The sequence below is a fragment of the Eschrichtius robustus genome, chromosome 11, assembly GCF_028021215.1.
Source record: "Eschrichtius robustus isolate mEscRob2 chromosome 11, mEscRob2.pri, whole genome shotgun sequence".
Lineage (NCBI taxonomy): Eukaryota > Metazoa > Chordata > Mammalia > Artiodactyla > Eschrichtiidae > Eschrichtius > Eschrichtius robustus.
Window position 1 is genome coordinate 94,963,627 of NC_090834.1, and position 22,240 is coordinate 94,985,866.

Genomic DNA, 22,240 nt, shown 5'->3' on the forward strand with positions numbered 1-22,240 from the left:
ACCCCTTTGAAGTTTATTGTTGTCATGTAATTGCTTTGTCCATTAACACATGAGGAGAAGTCGCACGTCATTTTTGGGGGGAGGATTTAATAGTCAGTGTGCAATATTCATGTTCCTATTTGTCTCCCTCAGCAAACATGGAAGCATAAAGATGAAACCTTCCACAGCTGGTAGTCCTAAATAAGAATGGCATAGAACAGAGCTGATTTCCAATGCATAATAAAAAAGTATATATGTGTATATATATATATATATATATATATATATATATATATATATATATATATTTATATATGCCTTTGTTATTTGAAGCCACTGATATGTTGGAGTTGCTTTTACTAAACTAGTCTATTTAAACTCATGAAAAAATTGATACCTAAAAGAAGACCACTATCATATCAAGACCTAAAGGCTTAATGGATAAAAATAGTGAGAAAGTTGTTAAAGGAGACAAAAAAAGATGGTAACTTCTCTTATGTCACAGCAAGGCATTTGGTGAAGATGTCACCTCTTGTAAGTTGGCAATTATTCCGTAGAACTAATGAACTTGTATCTTTATGGAAAAATTAGAACATATAATGGTAATTCACTGTGTTGTCTATGTTTAGCAAATCACTAAGGAAAAAAAAAAAAAAAAGATGAGCTCAGAACATAATCTGCCTGCTTATAAGTAACTAAAGAGAATAAAGACAGTCCACAAATTCAAGGACTTGCAGCATAAAATATAAAGCAAGAAAAACAAGAAGACCTTCAGGGCATAGTTCATTAGAACTCAGGCTGGAGTAAGGATTCAATCAAAAGTATGACCAGCACACTCATTGTTAAAGCCCTGAAGTGATTAAGGTGCCTTAGAGTAAGGATTCAGCTGCCTAGTAATTCATTTCAATTAGACACATTGGCTATGAAATTAGAGACAAGGGGTGCTGTTTCCCCACTGAAACCTAATAAGTTCTAGGTGCCCATAATTCAGCCTAGAGAGAGAAAGAAGTAATTGGAGAAGAAAACCAAAGAAATGTAGCAAAAGCTAAGAGATACACCCTAAAAAGTACCACTAGAGTAGCTACCAGCACACAGAGTCTACCAGATAAGTAAGGAGCCAACTAAGATTTTGAGACAAAGACTTACACATGAAATTTTTTAAAGACCCTTGGGCAGAAAGTGGGTTGAAAAAGCTGTTCATCTCTCCTAGGAGAGCATATTTTCCAGGGTACATTTCAGATGCAGCCAAGAAGCATGGTGAAAAAAGAATAATATCCCTAAAGGACAAACCAAAAGAGTATAAATTGGAATTCATGAACAGAGGAACCCCTCCAATAGAGCAGAACTATACCTAATCAAAGAACATATCCAATCCTCCAGAAGTGTTTATTCCCATCAGTGTTTGATTACTACCTATAAGCTGTGAAAGGGGCACATAATTTGCCCTTTGATTCATAGATCTCCAGGGCTATAGCCACACTGATGAAGACTACAGGGCCTCTTTTAGGGTCTGAGACTCTGAGCTGGACACAGCAACGGGATGCCTGTTATGGGGGAATGAATGTGTTCTACACAGAAATACAAGTCTGTATTAGTCAGGGTTCTCCAGAGAAGCAGAACCGATAGGATATGTGTTTGTTTATTATCCTCTTGGACCATATAAATTTCATCCCTCTCCAATCTTGGTACTCTGCCTGAGGATTGCACTGCCTGTTAGAAGTTGGACTAATGCCTTTGAATCTCATTGGATACCATCTTTTACCCATTCAAACATGATCTCTTTTAAACGAAGAACTTGTTCTGTCAGGAATATTTGCAATTCCAGTCCAAAGACAGACTATAGGCAGAATTTCTTCTTGCTCAGAAGAGGTTGGCCTTTGTTCCATTAAGGCTTTCAACTGGTTGAATCAGGCCCACCCACATTATGCAAAATAATCTGTTTTACTCAAAGTCTATTCGTTTAAATGTTACTCTCAACCAAAAATTACCTTCACAGAAACATCCAGAATAATATTTGACCAAATATCTAGATATTGTGGCTCAGTCAAGTTGACACATAAAATTAACTATCACAGAGTTATCTGAGTATTTGGTGACCAGAGGGAGGAGGTGTCCACCATATTTAGCTTTTTCTTTCCCCCTACTGTGTACCATCTTCATATCTCCTTCTCAGACTCGGCTTTTCCTGCCATCCTCTTTCACTCATAAGTACCCTTGTCACTACCTTGGGCCCACCCAATTTCATTTTCCCACGCTTAAGCGCCCATAAAGTTTCATGACACTCATGAAATTAGGTGACTTGCTTTGACTAGTGAAATGCGACCAGATATATTACATGTCACTGTTGAATGGAGCTTTAACAAGCCAGGACAAGATTTTTGTGCTTTGTTCCTTAGTCTTGGTAATCATAAATGGTCCAGGGAGGATTTGCTACCTCACCTTAGATCCTGGAGAGAAGACAGTGAGAAGCAGAGCCCTTGGCTAACAAGCAATTATTACATGGTATACACGAGAACGAACCCTTGTTGTTTGTAAACAATTGAGATGGTTGGGTTATTTGTTCCACAGCATTATCTAGCCTTTCTTGCACTAGAATGAATGTATAACAAGAGAAACATTATCTTAGGAAGAGATGTTAGATGAAATATTTAGAGTATAGAGTTTGGGTTTGGACAAACTGATGTTGAATTTGGAGACAATCCCTTTTGAGCTGTGTGACTCAGGTCAACATTACTCAGTTTCTCTGATGATTGGTTTTTATTGTCTGTAAATCAGAGATAATTATGCATTTCTTGAACTTTTAATATATGGCAGGTATTATTCTAGGCACTGGGGAAATAAAGATGGATAAAATGGATTCTGAAACAAAAATTACGCGTCTACTGTCAAAAAGAATGTAACATAAGTGAATTCTTAGTCCACCACCTCAAACACTGTAGTCAATACATTTTCCTGATTTCTTTTGAGTTCTTCCTTTAATGTAGAAAGATCTTGACCTTCACTGTTAACAGTGCTGATACCACCTGCTAACAGGTGGCTTTAAAAAGAAAGTGAAAGTCTAAGTTGTTTTTCCTTTAATCAACATAAATGCCAAGAACCAGTCAGGCTGGAGTTTCACTAAAATGCACGTTTGCTTTGGCATTTGGTAAAAATGCCAAATTCATCACAAGTCCCCAGGGGGAAGAGATTACTTTTCAGCAGGCAGTGATGCTTACTGGGGAGAATGCCTTCTTTCCTTTTTCCCTATGACTTCCATGTTCTACAATATGTTCTCTCCTCTTAGTTTGTCCTGAGTAAACATGACCCAGATGAGGACATAAATGCATAATTAACAAAAGGAAAAATAAAAATAGACAATAAATGTATGAAAAATATTAATGCTTATTAAGGATGAAGAAAGAAAAATCAAAGTAATAATAGAAGAGCATTGTCATATGCTATAGACTAAATGTTTGTGTCCCCTCAAATTCATATGTTGAAACTTAATCCCCAGTATGATGGTATTTGGAGGTGGGCCCTGGGAGGTGCTTAAGTCATGAGGGTGGAGCCCTCATAATGGGATCAGCGTCCTTATTAGAGACCCCAGAGATTCCTCTCACCTTCTGCCATGTGAAGACACAGAGAGAAGAAAGCTGTCTCTGGACCACGAAGTGGGGGCTCACCAGACACCCAACCTACTGGTCCCTTGATCTTGGACTTCCAGCCTCCAGACCATGAGAAATAAATGTTTGTTGTTTAAGCCACCCAGTCTATGGTACTTTGTTATAGCAGCCCAAATGGACTAATAAATATTGGTAAAATAATAAATATTTTTAAAATACTGAATCACTTTCCTACATTGCTAGATAATTTTTTTTTCATTTAGATATAGCATGGATGTAAAACACTCAAATTATGTGTGATTGCTACTCCAATATTTTATTTGGTGAAATTGATTCTACTAAAATAGAATCAATCCATAAAAAAGTTATGAGCATGTCCATCCTGGCACTTTCCTAACAATATAACTTTGGATATAATATACTTTTAACACTAGAGTATTAGCTAAATAAATCAAGATAGAAGTCTACAAAGAAATACCACACAAACTTTAAAAAAAATTTATACACATACTAAAAAGAAAAAATATTTACGATAAATAAAAAATTGAAATACATGCATAGAGACAATATTTGCATGCATCCATGCATCTGTGATAATGAAGGTTATGTTTGGCAAGGGAGTAGCATGAGTGTTCAAGTTCATAAGGGTGTTCTATGTACTCTCTGATATTTCTAAAATGAGTGTGCATTGCTATTTTATAAAGTAAAATTAATTTAAAAAAAGCAAATTTGGTAAAAGTAAAACCTAGCTTATACCTGTATTACAGCAGGCACTGACCATTAGAGAATACCATCAAACATCTAGTCCCTACCAAAGGTAAGAAAATGTATATTTGCTGATTGGTGATCAATTTGTGTCACCAATAAAAAACCATAGATGATTTTTTAAGTTACTAAGAAAAATATTGAGTACACAATGAAATGCTAGGTTCTTCCAAGAGTAGCAAGAATGTAAAATATACATATCAATTCTGTACATGCTGAATTAGAAATGAAAGAATTCCAGCCCTTTTCTCTTTGGAATGACTCACTGGATGGATGATTTTCCTAACCTGTTATTAAAATCTCTTCAGGCAGTCTAAATGGATTAATAGCAAAGGGCATATTGATTAAAATGTAATTTCTATTATTACAACGAAATGATGTCTTTGCCTGCAAGTGGGAAGTACTCAGAGGCTTTTTTTTTTTTTTTTTTGACATATTATAGTTCACTTTAGTGTTCCACACAGAACTTGATTTCTGCTGAATTATTGGGAGGACAGGTATGCGTATTAGGCCACTATATAATTATTTTTAAACAGAAGATGTTGTCTTAGAGGGAGGAAAAACTTTTCATCTATTTTTAACACTTTTTCCTAAGGAATCAACGTAAACATTTTTCTTTTTGTAAATTGATCCCAAATATACTTGACTTCAAACATTGTTTAAAAGTTTAAAAGGGAAATGTAGAACAAATATTTTCTTAAAACATTATAACTCAAGCAATGAAATTAACCAGTTTCTTTTGGTTTCACTGTCTAAATTTTATGGGGTTTTTTTGGTAGCGGTTTTCATGGTTTAAAACAGAAAGGACTTCCAGACAGCATCTAAGTGAGGAGGTATAATCTTTCTTTCAGTATTCACTGTCACATTCACACACACACACACACACACACACACACAATCACCAATGTCTGATAATCTAATCTCAGAAATTAAAATATTAAGATATCATGGACTCCTTGCTATTTTACATATCACATAAAAGAAAAACATGCTGCAAATTAAACTATTTTGTACTATAATAAAATGTGCTTCAGTTTTAGAGTTTGAAAATTGTGCGAAAATGTACATCCTAGAATTAATGACATTTGCTAATTCATTATATGGAAATATGTGGATATCAAAGAGTGTTATTATAACTAAAGCATTCTAACTTTTTAAACTGTATTAAATATCTGTTTCATTAAATAATAGCTAACATTTATTGAACATTTACTCTGTGGAAAGAAGTTTTTTAAAGATATCTAAAATTAATTATTATAAAACTATGTAGGAATTTGGAATAATTCTTGGCCTATGGATGCAAATAATTGTTTATGAGCTAAGATTAAAACTATATAAGAAAATTGAGGTCAATGTACTAAAATTATAATAGTTCTAGGTTAGAGTTATAAACTTCTTTTTTCTCAATTTCTCAAACTTTCTCTAATAGTTCTACAGTTTCTTTTATAATTTCAAAGCAGCAACTAAATTTCAAACACTCAAATGCTGTGGAAATGTTTTGGTGGGTGATTATAAACAGTATTAAATTTACTATCAAGAACTGCCTCTCTCCTTTAAAATAGACATTAAAAAAGTTCAGAGTCTAATTTGTTTAATTGAATAAAAAAGCATATTTCTCATTTAAGTTTTTCTCAGATGAAAGAGATCTAATTCTGTTGCTTTTCGACATCTCCTCTTTAAAACTACAAAAAAAAAAAATAAGCAAATCATTAAGAAATATTTCTGAACTGTTGAATACCAACAATACTAATATAGTCAAACTTCTTTTTTGATAAATATGGCCTCCCACCAGATTCATCCCTTTGTCAAGGTCCGAAAGAGCTCAGCTACTGGCCCCATTAGTCAATTAACTTGTAACACCTCTAAAAGGAAAAATTAAATTGGTAAAAGTTTGATTTATATATCCTGGCAGATTCAGCATAATTTCAGTGCTATCCATCAACAGAAAAAAAAAAAAGAAAGATAAAGTACCTGAAAAATGGTACCACCTCCTAATAATTCAATTCCTGAATGTGTTTTGGGTTCAATCTAAATGTCCAGAAGGAAACAACAAACATTGCTAATGCAATATTTTCTCATATTTTCCCAAGACCTCTTTCTGTATTGACACTTAGTTCATGCCTATTATCTAAATACTTATATTTAATTTGTTGCTCACCACTATTAGTGATCACTTTGCAAAGTTGTAGTCAGTATGAGGCTAATTAAAGAATCTCAAAAAGAGACCTTAACCCAGTGTTCTGATAAGAAATAGCTGGCACACTCAGATTAAGATAATTTGAGAAGGGTATATTTTAAAAGAGGCTATTCACAAAGAAGTAACCAGGATGTAGAGAAGCCAGGTGCAGGACTCTGAGCTAGTGAGAAAAAAGGAGTATGATCCCTAGGTCAGAAGGGTGTGGGAGAGGAAGCAGTGCATGTAGGCAGTATCTACGTATTTCTTGTCTAGAAGGTAGCCTTGAAAGGAATAGACCTTTGGCTGAGGGATCCAGCCAGCCTTTGACGAACCTGCAGAGAGGGATCCTGGGGAATGAATATCCTGATCTCACTTTTCCTTTCCTATTTTCTCTTGCTGGGGCCTCCCATTGGCTGTAGAGGGACTAGAGGCCATTGTTCTAGCCTATACAGGTCAGCCTCCAAAACAGAGTGGCATAGAGGGAGCAAATAAAGCATATCCACCTGAAAAACTAAATGAAGCCCAAATGAAAGTAATAGAATTGGGGGTCCTTTGGTTCAGTGTCTCTGATGCATCCTCTACAGACCGGGTTGCAGGAATTGGCCAAATGCATATGCCAAATAATTACAGAAGATGCATAGATCACACAGTCATCCAGGTGACTGAATTAGAGACAGAGAGACCTCCCAAAAAGAAGCCTTTGTGGTTCTCCCTGAATTGATACTGATTCTAGATTTTCAAAATGTTACTGCTTTGAATATTATTTAGATTTTGCAGATGCCTCTACGATAAACAACGATCATCTGAGTGAGCATAACACAAGTAATAGAATTCAAACTTAAAATCTGCATGAGGGTCACACTCAAGACTTTTTGCAGGGAGAAAAACAAGTTGAATCCGCCATATTTTCTTAAGTTATTTCTCTTTATACAAAGTCACAACGGAAGGGGAAACAGATAAGTTAATTAAACAATAAAGTACTTGGCCTGCAAGTCACCAAATAATCACTTTGGATTTGCCTAATCTCTTTCCACTGACCTGTGAGTTCTCCTAATGGCCAGAGCCATGGGGTGCATGGGGAGAAACTTTAATCCATGGTTTCAGTACATTCAGCCCACAGGTCATACTGGACATAATGTCCCAAAGGAGTCTTAGAAAATCAGACCTGGGGAAAATATTCTCAACCCAGGCTGCAAATTCATGTGAGTTGGAGGAAGAAGTGTATCAAACAGGATAAAAAAATAAGAACATATTTTGGAAAGGCAAAAATGAGTATAGCAGGAAGGCAAGTGTAGAGTAATTCTATTTTTTTTTAAATTTTAATTACATATTTTATTTAACCCAATAAATTCAAAATAGGATAATTTCAGCATATAATCAATATAAAAGTATTAATGAGACATTTTACTCTCTCTTTCCTGTATTTGGCGTTAGAAACCTGGGGTAAATGTTACACTTCTAGTGCATCTCAGTATAATTACTAAATTCACATCAGATATAGTTGATCTGTATTTAGGTTTCAATTTACAACTGCAAGAGGAGATTCATAAACCCAGGTTGTTCCAAGCATACTTAAAAGTTTTCCAATACCTGAATCAAGTATTAGCTTTTTAAACTCAAATTTCTTAAAATTAAAGAAAATTAAGATTCAGTTCCTTGCTTGCCTTGGACACATTCCCAGTGGTGAAGACCATGTGCAGGTTCAGGCCACCAACAACATAGTATCCCATCATGCTTGTAACTGTTTCTCAAATATTCCAAATCTTTGCTCATTTTTGTGTCCTTGATCAGACAACCTTTATTTTAAAGATTCATTGATATCTCCTGCTCCAGTTGTCTTATCTATGAGCCTCTGCTTTCCAAAGGTGTGTGTGTTTTCATCCCTATTGAATTTTTCTCTTTCTGGGACTCCTGTTATGTGGATAGTGACACTTCTACCCTCCATAGTCTTACTTTTCTTTTGCATTTTCCATCTTTATCTTCCTGAGGTCCTCAGAGGTTCTTTTTTTTTTTTTCCCCCGTCTACCCTTATTTATTTTTATTTTTAAACATCTTTATTGGAGTATAATTGCTTTGCAATGGTGTGTAAGTTTCTGCTGTATAACAAAGTGAATCAGCCATACATATACATATATCCCCATATCTCCTCCCTCTTGTGTCTCCCTCCCACCCTCCCTGTCCCACACCTCTAGGTGGTCACAAAGCACTGAGCTGATCTCCCTGTGCTATGCAGCTGCTTCCCACTAGCTATCTATTTTACGTTTGGTAGTGTATATATGTCCATGCCACTCTCTCACTTTGTCCCAGCTTACCCTTCCCCCTCCTCGTATCCTCAAGTCCATTCTCTAGTAGGTCTGTGTCTTTATTCTCATCTTGCCCCTAGGTTCTTCATGACCATTTTGTTTTGTTTTGTTTTATATTCCATATGTGTGCGTTAGCATACGGTAATTGTTTTTCTCTTTCTGGCTTACTTCACTCTGTATTACAGACTCTAGGTCCATCCACCTCACTACAAATAACTCAGTTTCGTTTCTTATTATGGCTGAGTAATATTCCATTGTATATATGTGCCACATCTTCTTTATCCATTCATCTGTTGAAGGACACTTAGGTTGCTTCCATATCCTAGTTATTGTAAATAGAGTTGCAATGAGCATTGTGGTACATGACTCTCTTTGAATTATGGTTTTCTCAGGGTATATGCCCAGTAGTGGGATTGCTGGGTCATATGGTAGTTCTATTTTTAGTTTTGTAAGGAACCGCCATACTGTTCTCCATAGTGGCTGTATCAATTTACATTCCCACCAACAGTGCAAGAGGGTTCCCTTTTCTCAACACCCTCTCCAGCATTTATTGTTTGTAGATTTTTTGATGATGGCCATTCTGACCAGTGTGAGGTGATACCTCATTGCAGTTTTGATTTGCATTTCTCTAATGATTAGTGATGTTGAGAATCCTTTCATGTGTTTGTTGGCAATCTGTATATCTTCTTTGGAGAAATGTCTATTTAGGTCTTCTGCCCATTTTTGGATTGAGTTGTTTGTTTTTTTGATATTGAGCTGCATGAGCTGCTTGTAAATTTTGGATATTAATCCTTTGTCAGTTGCTTCATTTGGAAATATTTTCTCCCATTCTGAGGGTTATCTTTTCATCTTGTTCATGGTTTCCTTTGCTGTGCAAAATCTTTTACGTTTCATTAGGTCCCATTTGTTTATTTTTGTTTTTATTTCCATTTCTCTAGGAGGTGGGTCAAAAAGGATCTTGCTGTGATTTATGTCATAGAGTGTTCTGCCTATGTTTTCTTCTAAGAGTTTTATAGTGTCTGGCCTTACATTAATCCATTTTGAGTTTATTTTTGTGTATGGTGTTAGGGAGTGTTCTAATTTCATTCTTTGACATGTAGCTGTGCAGTTTTCCCAGCACCACTTATGGAAGAGCCTCTCTTTTCTCCATGGTATATTCTTGCCTCCTTTATCAAAATTAAGGTGACCATATGTGCAGGGGTTTATCTCTGGGCTTTCTATCCTGTTCCATTGATCTATATTTCTGTTTTGGTGCCAGCACCATACTGTCTTGATTACTGTAGCTTTGTAGGGTAGTCTGTAGTCCGGGAGCCTGATTCCTCCAGCTCCGTTTTTCTTTCTCAAGATTGCTTTGGCTATTCGGGGTCTTTTGTGCTTCCATATAAATTGTGAAACTTTTTGTTTTAGTTCTGTGAAAAATGCCTTTGGTAGTTTCATAGGGATTGCATTGAATCTGTAGATTGCTTTGGGTAGTAGAGTCATTTTTACAGTGTTGATTCTTCCAATCCAAGAACATGGTATATCTCTCCATCTGTTTGTATCATCTTTAATTTCTTTCATCAGTGCCTTATAGTTTTCTGCATACAGTTCTTTTGTCTCCTTAGGTAGGTTTGTTCCTAGGTATTTTATTCTTTTTGTTGCAAAGGTAAATGGGAGTGTTTCCTTAATTTCTCTTTCAGATTTTTCATCATTAGTGTATAGGAATGCAAGAGACTTCTGTGCATTAATTTTGTATCCTGCTACTTTACCAAATTCATTGATTAGCTCTAGTAGTTTTCTGGTAGCATGTTTAGGATTCTCTATGTATAGTATCATGTCATCTGCAAACAGTGACAGATTTACTTCTTTTATTTTTAAAGGGAGAGCTAATTTATTTATTTATTTATTTATTTTTATAACGAATACTTTTTAATTTATTTATTTTTATATATTTATTTCTGGTTGTGTTGGGTCTTCGTTTCTGTGCGAGGGCTTTCTCTAGTTGCGGCGAGCGGGGGCCACTCCTCACTGCGGTGCGTGGGCCTCTCACTGTCGGGCCTCTCTTGTTGCGGAGCACAGGCTCCAGATGCGCAGGCTCAGTAGTTGTGGCTCACGGGCCTAGTTGCTCCGCGGCATGTGGGATCCTCCCAGACCAGGGCTCGATCCCGCGTCCCCTGCATTAGCAGGCAGATTCTCAGCCACTGTGCCACCAGGGAAGCCCCGTGACAGATTTACTTCTTATTTTCCGATTTGGATTCCTTTTATTTCTTTCTCGTCTCTGATTGCTGTGGTTAAAACTTCCAAAACTGTGTTGAATAATAGTGGTGAGAGTGCACAACCTTGTCTTGTTCCTGATCTTAGAGGTAATGGTTTCAGTTTTTCACCATTGAGAATGATGTTGGCTGTGTAGAATCCTTGCATTCCTGGGATAAACCCCACTTGATCATGGTGTATGATCCTTTTAATGTGCTGTTGGATTCTGTTTGCTAGTATTTTGTTGAGGATTTTTGCATCTATATTCATCAGTGATATTGGCCTGTAGTTTTCTTTCTTTGTGACATCTTTGTCTGGTTTTGGTATCAGGGTGATGGTGGCCTCGTAGAATGAGTTTGGGAGTGTTTAGAGTAAATCTTAAGTCTCTGTTGGCTCCTGAAACAGTTTCTAAGAGATTTTCTATTTTGTCTTGTGTGCATTTATTGGGTGCATTTAAAGAACCTCGAAGAGAATTTTATTTTCTTGGAAATAATTAAACAATGGTTATTCTTTTATCAAATGGTTACAAGCAATGTTTTTGTGTGTACGTATGTATGTGTACATATAATATATGTATGGATAAATATTTATAATTGTTGAAATAAAGTGATCATAAATACAAAACACATATATCATGACTCATTCAGCATAGGGATTTTTAAAAGTTATTACTTTAATGATTTGAAATGGTTTATAAAAGGCTATCCAATTATATTTTCACATTTTTATTTTAGGAGCAAAATATTTCATCAAAGGTAATACTAATGTGGTCAGAGCAATGTTAGAGGACCCTTCAATATTTAAAGGTATGAATTCAACTCACTAGTAAATACTGACTAGTAAACACTTCGTTAAGAGTTGTGGGGGCTAAGGAAATACCAGGTTAATTGTCCTGAGCTCTAGGGGCTGAGGCTTTGATGAAGCGATGAGGCATACACACAGTTAATGGTAATTAAGATAGATTATGATATAGCATATAAGAGGAGTATTTGAAACATGGTCCCGGACTGAATAACAGAGAAAGGAGCTATTTTGGTTAGTTATTTGGTAAGATTAATTTAAGCAGTGCTTGAAGCAAAATTTTAACACTCAGGTGGAGAGTGGGAAGTGAAAGGGTAGCTAAAATTAACTCATTTAATTATTGAGCCCCTACCATTTTAGATATTGTGCTAGGTACTGGTAATACACTGTACTACAAAAATAAAAATAGCCCCTTCTTTTCTTGAATTTAACATGAATTGGCAAAGAACACTGACTGTTCTACAGAGACTTTGAATGGGTAAAAGTGGCTAAGTAGGGGGAAAAATAAGATAATAGTGAGATGAAGGAGGCTTGTTTTGTTTTGATTTTGGTTGGTTGAATTTGTTCCAAGATTAAGGGACCTAAAAGCATGCTGGTTTTTTTTTGCCTGTGTGGAAAGAATCAGAAAAATGGAGAAATGCAAATCAGGAAGGAATAGCTGATTTAATAAAGTTGATAAAGAAATGTAAAATGTTAGCATTAAAATCTAATATGTATAAAAATTTATTTTGGGAAACAGGAAATAGACTATAGATAGATACAGAGATATTTTAAGGTCTAAAGAAGAAAAATTCAGTGATGTTCATAACAGATAGCCTCATCTTTTCTAGAAAGCAAGAGGCTGTTTTATTTCAAACTGAGACAATCTGGGGAAGATTTGAACCCCAAAAGTACAGAGATTTTGAACAACCATAAGTTTGCAGCAACAAGGATGGACCTGGATATCATCATACTAAGTGAAGCAAGTCATACAGAGAAAGACAAATATCATATGATATTACTTATATGCAGAATCTTAAAAAATGATACAAACAAGCCTACTTACAAAACAAAACAGACTCACATACTTAGAGAATGAACTTATGGTTACCGGGAGAAGAGTCGGGAGGGGGGAGGGATAGGTTGGGATTTGGGATTGACGTGTACACACTGCTATATTTAAAATAAGATAACCAACAAGGACCTACTGTATAGCACAGGGAACTCTGCTCAATACTCTGTCATAACCTAAATGGGAAAAGAATTTGAAAAAGAATAGATATATGTATACGTATAACTGAATCACTCAGCTGTACACCTGAAAGTAACACAGCATTAATCAACTATACTCCAATATAAAATAAAATTTTTTTAAAAAAGTAAAAAACAGTCAAAATGTCCATAAACTGATGAATTGATTGATAAATGTGGATTATTTATACAATGAAATGTTATTTGGCAATAAAAAAAATGAATTACTGATATATGCTAAAACATGGATGAACCTTGAAAATGTTTAGCTAAGTGAGAGACGCTAATTACAAAAGACCACATACTGTATGATTCCAATATTATCTGGATACTTCTATTCTGAAGTATCAAGAATCAATGGAAACAAAATACATTGGTGGTAGCCCAGGGCTGTGGGCAAGTGTCAACATAGGGTTGGGATGGGGGAATAACTAATAGGTACAGTGTTTATTTTTGGGGTAATGAAAATGTTCTAAATTTAGATTGTGGTGATGGTTGCAAAAGTATAAATATACTAAAAACCATTGAATGCTGCAATTGAAATGTGTGAAGTGTATGGTTTAAGAATTATACCACTATAAAATTGTTAAAAATGATCAATAACTTTTGCCCTTTAAACAACTGTCTTGTATGAAAAACAAATGTGTAAAGCAAACAAATTTATAATGTGATGAGTGCAATAAAGTGAAGGCATTTCCAAAAAAAAGCCACTAGGATATATGGGCTGCTTCCCACCCAGGCAGCCAGGTAATTGCACCTCACAGCCACTGGTGTGTGATGGTCCCATGAGACCAGAAGGAAATACAGCAGGAGACCATATAGGAAGGGGAGAAAGCTGTCCATTTGAGAAGAATTCTGAGGAGGAAGCATGTGATATAGGCCTAAGCCAATCAATACATTGCATCTCCACGGTCACAGTAATTGGCTTAGAAATGTGCATGTGACCCACTCAGAGCCAATGAGACTTAATGACACCTGGAAATGCTGTAAGAGAGAAGGCATGATTCTCTCCTCACTGGATTTGGAGTTGAGGAGATACAGAGTCTGGAGATACTGTCTCCTCCTAGCCAGAGTAAGGGAAAACCTGGAGCTGACTGGGGCCACCTTGGAGCTCCTGACATCTTAACTATCTCAGTGGAAGAACCTCAAGACGGAGGGAAACTGAGTCCTGATGACATTGTTTGAGCCCTGAATCCAGCCATGCCTGAAGTCAATGCGAGTCCTGGGTTTTCAGCAAGGCAATGAGTTCCCCTTGTGCCCATTAGAACTGCACTCCTATGTCTCCTGGGGTGGGAGAGATGACACAGGTGTTCCCTGAGCAAGTTCTGACATCTGATATCCTTAGGATTCCTGATATGGAGGTGGATCTGAGATAAACCCAGTTGGCCAAGGCAAGCTGCTCAGGCTCAAAAGGTCACCAGAAGTTGTCTTACAAACATCCAGACCATTCTGAATCTTGGTGACCATTCTTGACCCCAGAGTGGGAACAAACAACTTCAAGTTATGAATTTGAACTCTAAGATCAATACCAAAATACCAGCATTTCTATTGCGTATCACCTGTAGAAAACAGCACACCTTGAGAAGCATCTCCTTAAAACTAAAGTTGAAACTTCAACTTAAGATTTAGAAGAGCTTCCAGCTGGAGAAGGATAATAAATAATTGCATTATTCCCACAATTACTAATTTAAACGTGTAAAGTGTCACTGATTTTCCCTTTAACAGAATGGGACAAAAATATATTAAACATATTCAAAAGACAAAAACAAAAAAGGGATGAACATTTTAAGTGGCCAAATTCCACTCAGGAACAGGCAGGGGCAGGCAGCCTAGAAACGTGGACCAGCTATGTTATATCAGCAAACAAGCATGATCCTTGTCTGCATGGAGCAATTGATCTAGTGAAAGGTACATAAAATAACCAAATAATTACACAAATAAATACTAACTTGACAATTGGCAAGGTAAGTATGGCAGGACAGAAAGTTGATAGAGAATAAGAGGGTTAGGGAGAACTGTTCAGTTGGCTGACGTTGTATTCAGGAAGGCAAATAAAACTAAATGTGGTGTCTGAGGGACCAGAATGACAGAGAAAGATAAAAGGAGGGTAAAGAATGGGTTCAGTAGGAATCTGGGAGCGGAAGAAGTGGGGAATATATGCAGCTGTGGTCAGAAAGCAGGCTTTCAAAGTTTTACTAGAAGCAGAGCAGTTATCAGAGACAGTAATTCCCGCTAAAAATGGAATGTGTATCCTTAGAGGAGAAATCAAGCCTTTGTCACAGGTGCACACACAAACCGCTTTCTCACCAGTGAGAGCTTGCCCATGCCAAGGATCCAGCAATTAGCCATATTAATTCACAAACAGTCTATATACTCCAAAGCACTTTAAGTCATATACAAGACAATTTTTCTTTTTCCTTTTTGTAAAAAAGCTGTTAATATTGTACTCACATACATTCAGTGTGTCAGACGTTCTGGTCTGTTTGTTCCCACTCTCCCTGGGTGATCTTGCAGCCTCACAATACAGAGAACCATTTCTAGGAAAGAGATAAAATTAAAACACATTACATTTAAGGAAGTTAGAAAAGAGCCCAAGCAAAATTATTTGAAATTAAAATCTGCCTAATGGAGTAACCTACAGGGAACAATTTATATTTCCATATATTTTTCCAAGGGTACATTCATTTTACACTATGTCGTCATTGAGGCTTTTCCCAGAATATAAAGGCTTTCTAAAAAATTATATTAATTACAATATTTGGTTCTGGATAAATATCTCACTTTATCAAGCTTTTCTTTCTACTGGACTGTTGAGCAAGATTTTCCATAAAGGCAAAAAAGTGTATCTACTGCTATTTTACCCCCATTTTACTTTGCATACTCTATTTCAGTCAAATGAATTTATTCTTCATCCCTGTACATACTCTGTCTTCTCGTACCTCTATGGCATTTCTCGTGCCATCTTATCTGCCTGAAATGTCATTAATCTTTTGTCCATTCCCATTTCCGACCCAACAAACTTATAGTCATTCTTTAATGCCCAGCTCAAATGTGACCTTTATTCCCTCCTGAAGCTGCCTATCAAAATTAATTTCTACTTCATCTATCTATATATATATAGTCCCACAGACTGTTGATGGTCATGCATTATGAGACTTATAACCTATGTTCCAAATTCTGTCTCCCTGCCTTTGAGCTTTAAAGGCAGAGAGAATGTTTTTATCTGTGAGTGTTTTCGCTGTTGCTGTATTATTTTTGTTGTATTATTTTTCTTTAATCACCACCTTCCCTGTGCACACAATGGACATTCAAATATAAGGAATAATTGTTCCTTACTCTATCTTGGTGTAAATCAGACATTAGTAATGCTGTAGTCAAGGCCTTACACTATGCCAATCTGATACTTCTTTTCAACTAAAATACTTTTTTTAACTTGGCTTCCAAAACATCATTCTCTCCAGTTTTCCTTCTTCAATGGATTACACTTTTTTTGTCTCCTCTGAGGTTTTCTCCTCATTTCCCCAGCTTTGTAATAATACAATACACCATGGCTCACATCTTGAACATCTCTTATTTTCTATTAGACTAACTCCCAACTAGATCCAATCCAGGCTTAAACTTTTAAAGATCATCCTTACATCTGGGATTGTCAAATTTCTATTTTAGTGCCTAACTCTGCATGAGTGCCATACTTATAAGCAACTGTCTACTTGCTAGACCCACTTTGAGTTCTAATAGGCAATTTAAAATGAGCATATACTGAGTTTGCTGTCATCACCAATTTGCTCATCCTACAGTTTCTTCTCAGAAAAACAACTTCATCCTTCCATTTTCTCATTCCAAAAAATCTTGACTCCACTCTTTCTCCCATACTCCATACCAAGTGTATTAACAAATGTCATTGGTGCTAACTTCAAAACGTATCCAAAATGTGTCTAAACTATGACTGCTTTTCTCCATCTTCACATCTAATATGCTGGTCCAAGCCACTATAAGTTCTGTTAAGTTTTATTGCAATGGAGACCTACTTTACTCCATTCCTTCCTTTTGTCTATTGTCAAAATAGCAGCTAGAATGATTCTATTAACAGGTAAATCAGATTATGTCTTTTCTGTGCTCAAAAGCTTCCAGTAGCTTCCATCTCATTCTAATAAAAGCTCAAATCTCTAAAAAGCGTTGGTGAGATCCTACACAAGTTAAGCCCATGTTAGCTCACAGACCTCTCTTCCTTTTTTTTTTTTTTAATTGAAGTATAGTTGATTTACAGTGATTCAGGTGTACAGCAAAGTGATTCAGTTATACATGGATCACTTATATATATATTCCTTTTCAGATTTCAGATTTATATATATTCCTTTTCAGATTTCAGATTTACTTGAAGGAGTTTATTCTTTTGACATGAGAGAACCTAGGTTCTAGTTCCTGTCCTACTGCGTTTTGGTTATGTAACTTCATTCTAACTGAGTCTCAGATCCTTAGCTATGAAACTAGTGTAGTAACATCTTCTCAATTGCTTTCCCAAGGGAGCTGAGGTAATAAAATGGGACAATCAGTAAAAATATTTGAGTATCAAAAGGTATTAAGCAAGATGTGACAACTTGAATATACAACATAGTTGAGCCTTACCTCAATCCTGCTACAATTGTGTATTGTTACACTTTACACATACAGCTTAGTTTCAGTGATTTTCGGAGATCTGACTTAGTTCATAAAGTCAGCTTTTGCTGAACTCCGTACAAAAGCTGGATCTTCAGACTCTAAAGTAGGTCATTTTATACCACAATAACTTTTATTAACACTTAAAAATAAGTAATTTATATTTGCCTGAATTATAGAGCCAGAAAAATACATCTGGTATATATAATATCTAACAGTTTTGGGGACTTACTGTACACAGAGTACTACCCTAAATGACTACCTGTACTATTTTATTTAATTCTTAAATAATGCGGCATGGTTGCAGCTGTAAACATCTCCATTTAAAAACGGAAAAACAGGAGGAGAAGATGGCGGAAGAGTAAGACGTGGAAATCACCTTCCTCCCCACAGATACATCAGAAATACATCTACGTGTGGAACAACTCCTACAGAACACCTACTGAATGCTGGCAGAAGACCTCAGACCTCCCAAAAGGCAAGAAACTCCCCACGTACCTGGGTAGGGACGGACCTGCACCAGTGGGAGGGAGCTGTGAAGGAGGAAAGGTTTCCACACACTAGGAAGCCCCTTCGCGGGCGGAGACTGCAGGTGGCGGAGGGGAAGCTTCGGAGCCACGGAGGAGAGCGCAGCCACAGGGGTGCGGAGGGCAAAGCGGAGAGATTCCCGCACAGAGGAGCGGTGCCGAGCAGCGCTCACCAGCCCGAGAGGCTTGTCTGCTCACCCGCCGGGGCGGGCGGGGCTGGGAGCTGAGGCTCGGGCTTCGGAGGTTGGATCCCAGGGAGAGGACTGGGGTTGGCGGCGTGAACACAGCCTGAAGGGGTTAGCGCACCACAGCTAGCCGGGAGGGAGCCCGGGAGAAGGTCTGGAGCTGCCGAACAGGCAAGAGACTTTTTCTTGCCTCTTTGTTTCCTGGTGCGCGAGGAGAGGGGATTCAGAGCACCGCCTAAATGAGCTCCAGAGACGGGCGCGAGCCGCGGCTATCAGCGCGGACCCCAGAGGTGGGCGCGAGCCGCGGCTAACAGCACGGAACCCAGAGACAGGCGCGAGCCGCGGCTATCAGCGTGGCCCCCAGAGACGGGCATGAGACGCTAAGGCTGCTGCTGCCGCCACCAAGAAGCCTGTGTGCGAGTACAGGTGACTGTCCACACCTCCCCTCCCGGGAGCCTGTGCAGCCCGCCACTGCCAGGCTCCCATTATCCAGGGACAACATCCCCGGGAGAACGCACGGCGCGCCTCACGCAGGTGCTACGTCACGCCGGCCTCTGCCGCCGCAGGCTCGTCCCGCCTCCTCCGTACCGCTCCCTCCCCCCAGCCTGAGTGAGCCAGAGCCCCCGAAGCAGCTGCTCCTTTAACCCCGTCCTGTCTGAGCGAAGAACAGATGCCCTCAGGTGACCTACACGCAGAGGCGGGTCCAAATCCAAAGCTGAACCCCGGGAGCTGTGCGAACAAAGAAGAGAAAGGGAAATCTCTCCCAGCAGCCTCAGGAGCAGAGGATTAAATCTCCACAAACAACTTGATGTACCTGCATCTGTGGAATACCTGAATAGACAACGAATCATCCCAAATTGAGGAGGTGGACTTTGGGAGCAAGAAATATTAGTTTTTCCCCTTTTCCTCTTTTTGTGAGTGTGTATGTGTATGCTTCTGTGTGAGATATTGTCTGTATAGCTTTGCTTTCACCATTTGTCCTACGGTTCGGTCCGTCGGTTTTTTTTGTTTTTTTTTTTTACTTAAAAAGTTTTTTTTCTTAATAACTATTTTTTATTTTAATAACTTTATTTTATTTTATCTTACTTTATTTTATTTTATCCTCTTTCTTTTTGTTCTTTCTATTTTTTCCCCCTTTTATTCTGAGCCGTGTGGATGAAAGGCTCTTGGTGCTCCAGCCAGGCATCAGGGCTGTGCCTCTGAGGTGGGAGAACCAACTTCAGGACACTGGTCCACAAGAGACCTCTCAGCTCCACGTAATACCAAATGACAAAAATCTCCCAGAGATCTCCATCTCAACACCAAGACCCAGCTTCACTCAACGACCAGCAAGCTACAGTGCTGGACACCCTATGCCAAACAACTAGCAAGACAGGAACATAGCCCCATCCATTAGCAGAGAGGCTGCCTAAAATCATAATAAGACCACAGACACCCCAAAACACACCACCAGATGTGGACCTGCCCACCAGAAAGACAAGATCCAGCCTCATTCACCAGAACACAGGCACTAGTCCCCTCCACCAGGAAGCCTACACAACCCACTGAACCAACCTTAGCCACTGGGGACAGATACCAAAAACAACAGGAGCTACGAACCTGCAGCCTGCGAAAAGGAGACCCCAAACACGGTAAGATAAGCAAAATGAGAAGACAGAAAAACACACAGCAGATGAAGGAGCAAGGTAAAAACCCACCAGACCTAACAAATGAAGAGGAAATAGGCAGTCTACCTGAAAAAGACTTCAGAATAATGATAGTAAAGATGATCCAAAATCTTGGAAATAGAATAGACAAAATGCAAGAAACATTTAACAAGGACTTAGAAGAACTAAAGAGGAGCCAAGCAATGATGAAAAACACAATAAATGAAATTAAAAATACTCTAGAAGGGATCAATAGCAGAATAACTGAGGCAGAAAAAAGGATAAGTGACCTGGAAGATAAAATGGTGGAAAGAACTACTGCAGAGCAGAATAAAGAAAAAAGAATGAAAAGAACTGAGGACAGTCTCAGAGACCTCTGGGACAACATTAAACGCACCAACATTCGAATTATAGGGGTCCCAGAAGAAGAAGAGAAAAAGAAAGGGACTGAGAAAATATTTGAACAGATTATAGTTGAAAACTTCCCTAATATGGGAAAGGAAATAGTTAATCAAGTCCTGGAAGCACAGAGAGTCCCATACAGGATAAATCCAAGGAGAAACACGCCAAGACACATATTAATCAAACTATCAAAAATTAAATGTAAAGAAAACATATTAAAAGCAGCAAGGGAAAAACAACAAATAACACACAAGGGGATCCCCATAAGGTTAACAGCTGATCTTTCAGCAGAAACTCTGCAAGCCAGAAGGGAGTGGCAGAACATATTTGAAGTGATGAAGGAGAAAAACCTACAACCAAGATTACTCTACCCAGCAAGGATCTCATTCAGATTCGACGGAGAAATTAAAACCTTTACAAACAAGCAAAAGCTAAGAGAATTCAGCACCACCAAACCAGCTTTACAACAAATGTTGAAGGAACTTCTCTAGGCAGGAAACACAAGAGAAAGAAAAGAACTACAATAACAAACTCAAAACAATTAAGAAAATGGTAATAGGAACACACATATCGATAATTACCTTAAATGTAAATGGATTAAATGCTCCCACCAAAAGACACAGACTGGCTGAATGGATACAAAAACAAGACCCATATATATGCTGTCTACAAGAGACCCACTTCAGACCTAGGGACACATACACACTGAAAGTGAGGGGATGGAAAAAGATATTCCATGCAAATGGAAATCAAAAGAAAGCTGGAGTAGCAATTCTCATATCAGACAAAATAGACTTTAAAATAAAGAGTATTACAAGAGACAAAGAAGGACACTATCTAATGATCAAGGGATCAATTCAAGAAGAAGATATAACAATTGTAAATATTTATGCACCCAACATAGGAGCACCTCAATACATAAGGCAAATACTAACAGCCATAAAAGGGGAAATCGACAGTGACACAATCATATTAGGGGACTTTAACACCCCACTTTCACCAATGGACAGATCATCCAATGAAAATAAATAAGGAAACACAAGCTTTAAATGATACCTTAAACAAGATGGGCTTAATTGATATTTATAGGACATTCCACCCAAAAACAGCAGAATACACATTTTTCTCAAGTGCTCATGGAACATTTTCCAGGATAGATCATATCGTGGGTCACAAATCAAGCCTTGGTAAATTTAAGAAAATTGAAATCGTATCAAGTATCTTTTCCGACCACAACGCTATGAGACTAGATATCAATTACAGGAAAATATCTGTAAAAAATACAAACACATGGAGGCTACACAATACACTACTTACTAACGAAGTGATCACTGAAGAAATCAAAGGGGAAATCAAAAAATACCTAGAAACAAATGACAATGGAGACACGATGACCCAAAACCTATGGGATGTAGCAAAAGCAGTTCTAAGATGGAAGTTTATAGCAATGCAAGCCTACCTCAAGAAACAGGAAACATCTCAAATAAACAACCTAACCTTGCACCTAAAGCAATTAGAGAAAGTAGAACAAAAAAAACCCAAAGTTAGTAGAAGGAAAGAAATCATAAAGATCAGATCAGAAATAAATGAAAAAGAAATGAAGGAAACAATAGCAAAGATCAATAAAACTAAAAGCTGGTTCTTTGCGAAGATACACAAAATTGATAAACCATTAGCCAGACTCATCAAGAAAAAAAGGGAGAAGACTCAAATCAATAGAATTAGAAATGAAAAAG

At 37.6% G+C, this 22,240-nt stretch overlaps 1 long non-coding RNA gene across 1 annotated transcript in view; it reads right to left on the reverse strand.

Moving 5' to 3' along the window:
- Positions 1 to 22,240, reverse strand: part of LOC137772598 (uncharacterized) — a 483,673-nt gene that overhangs the window by 213,164 nt on the left and 248,269 nt on the right. The window contains exon 2 of the long non-coding RNA XR_011075504.1: positions 15,544 to 15,625. This is a non-coding gene — a long non-coding RNA (uncharacterized lncRNA). The remainder of the gene's footprint in view (positions 1 to 15,543; positions 15,626 to 22,240) is intronic.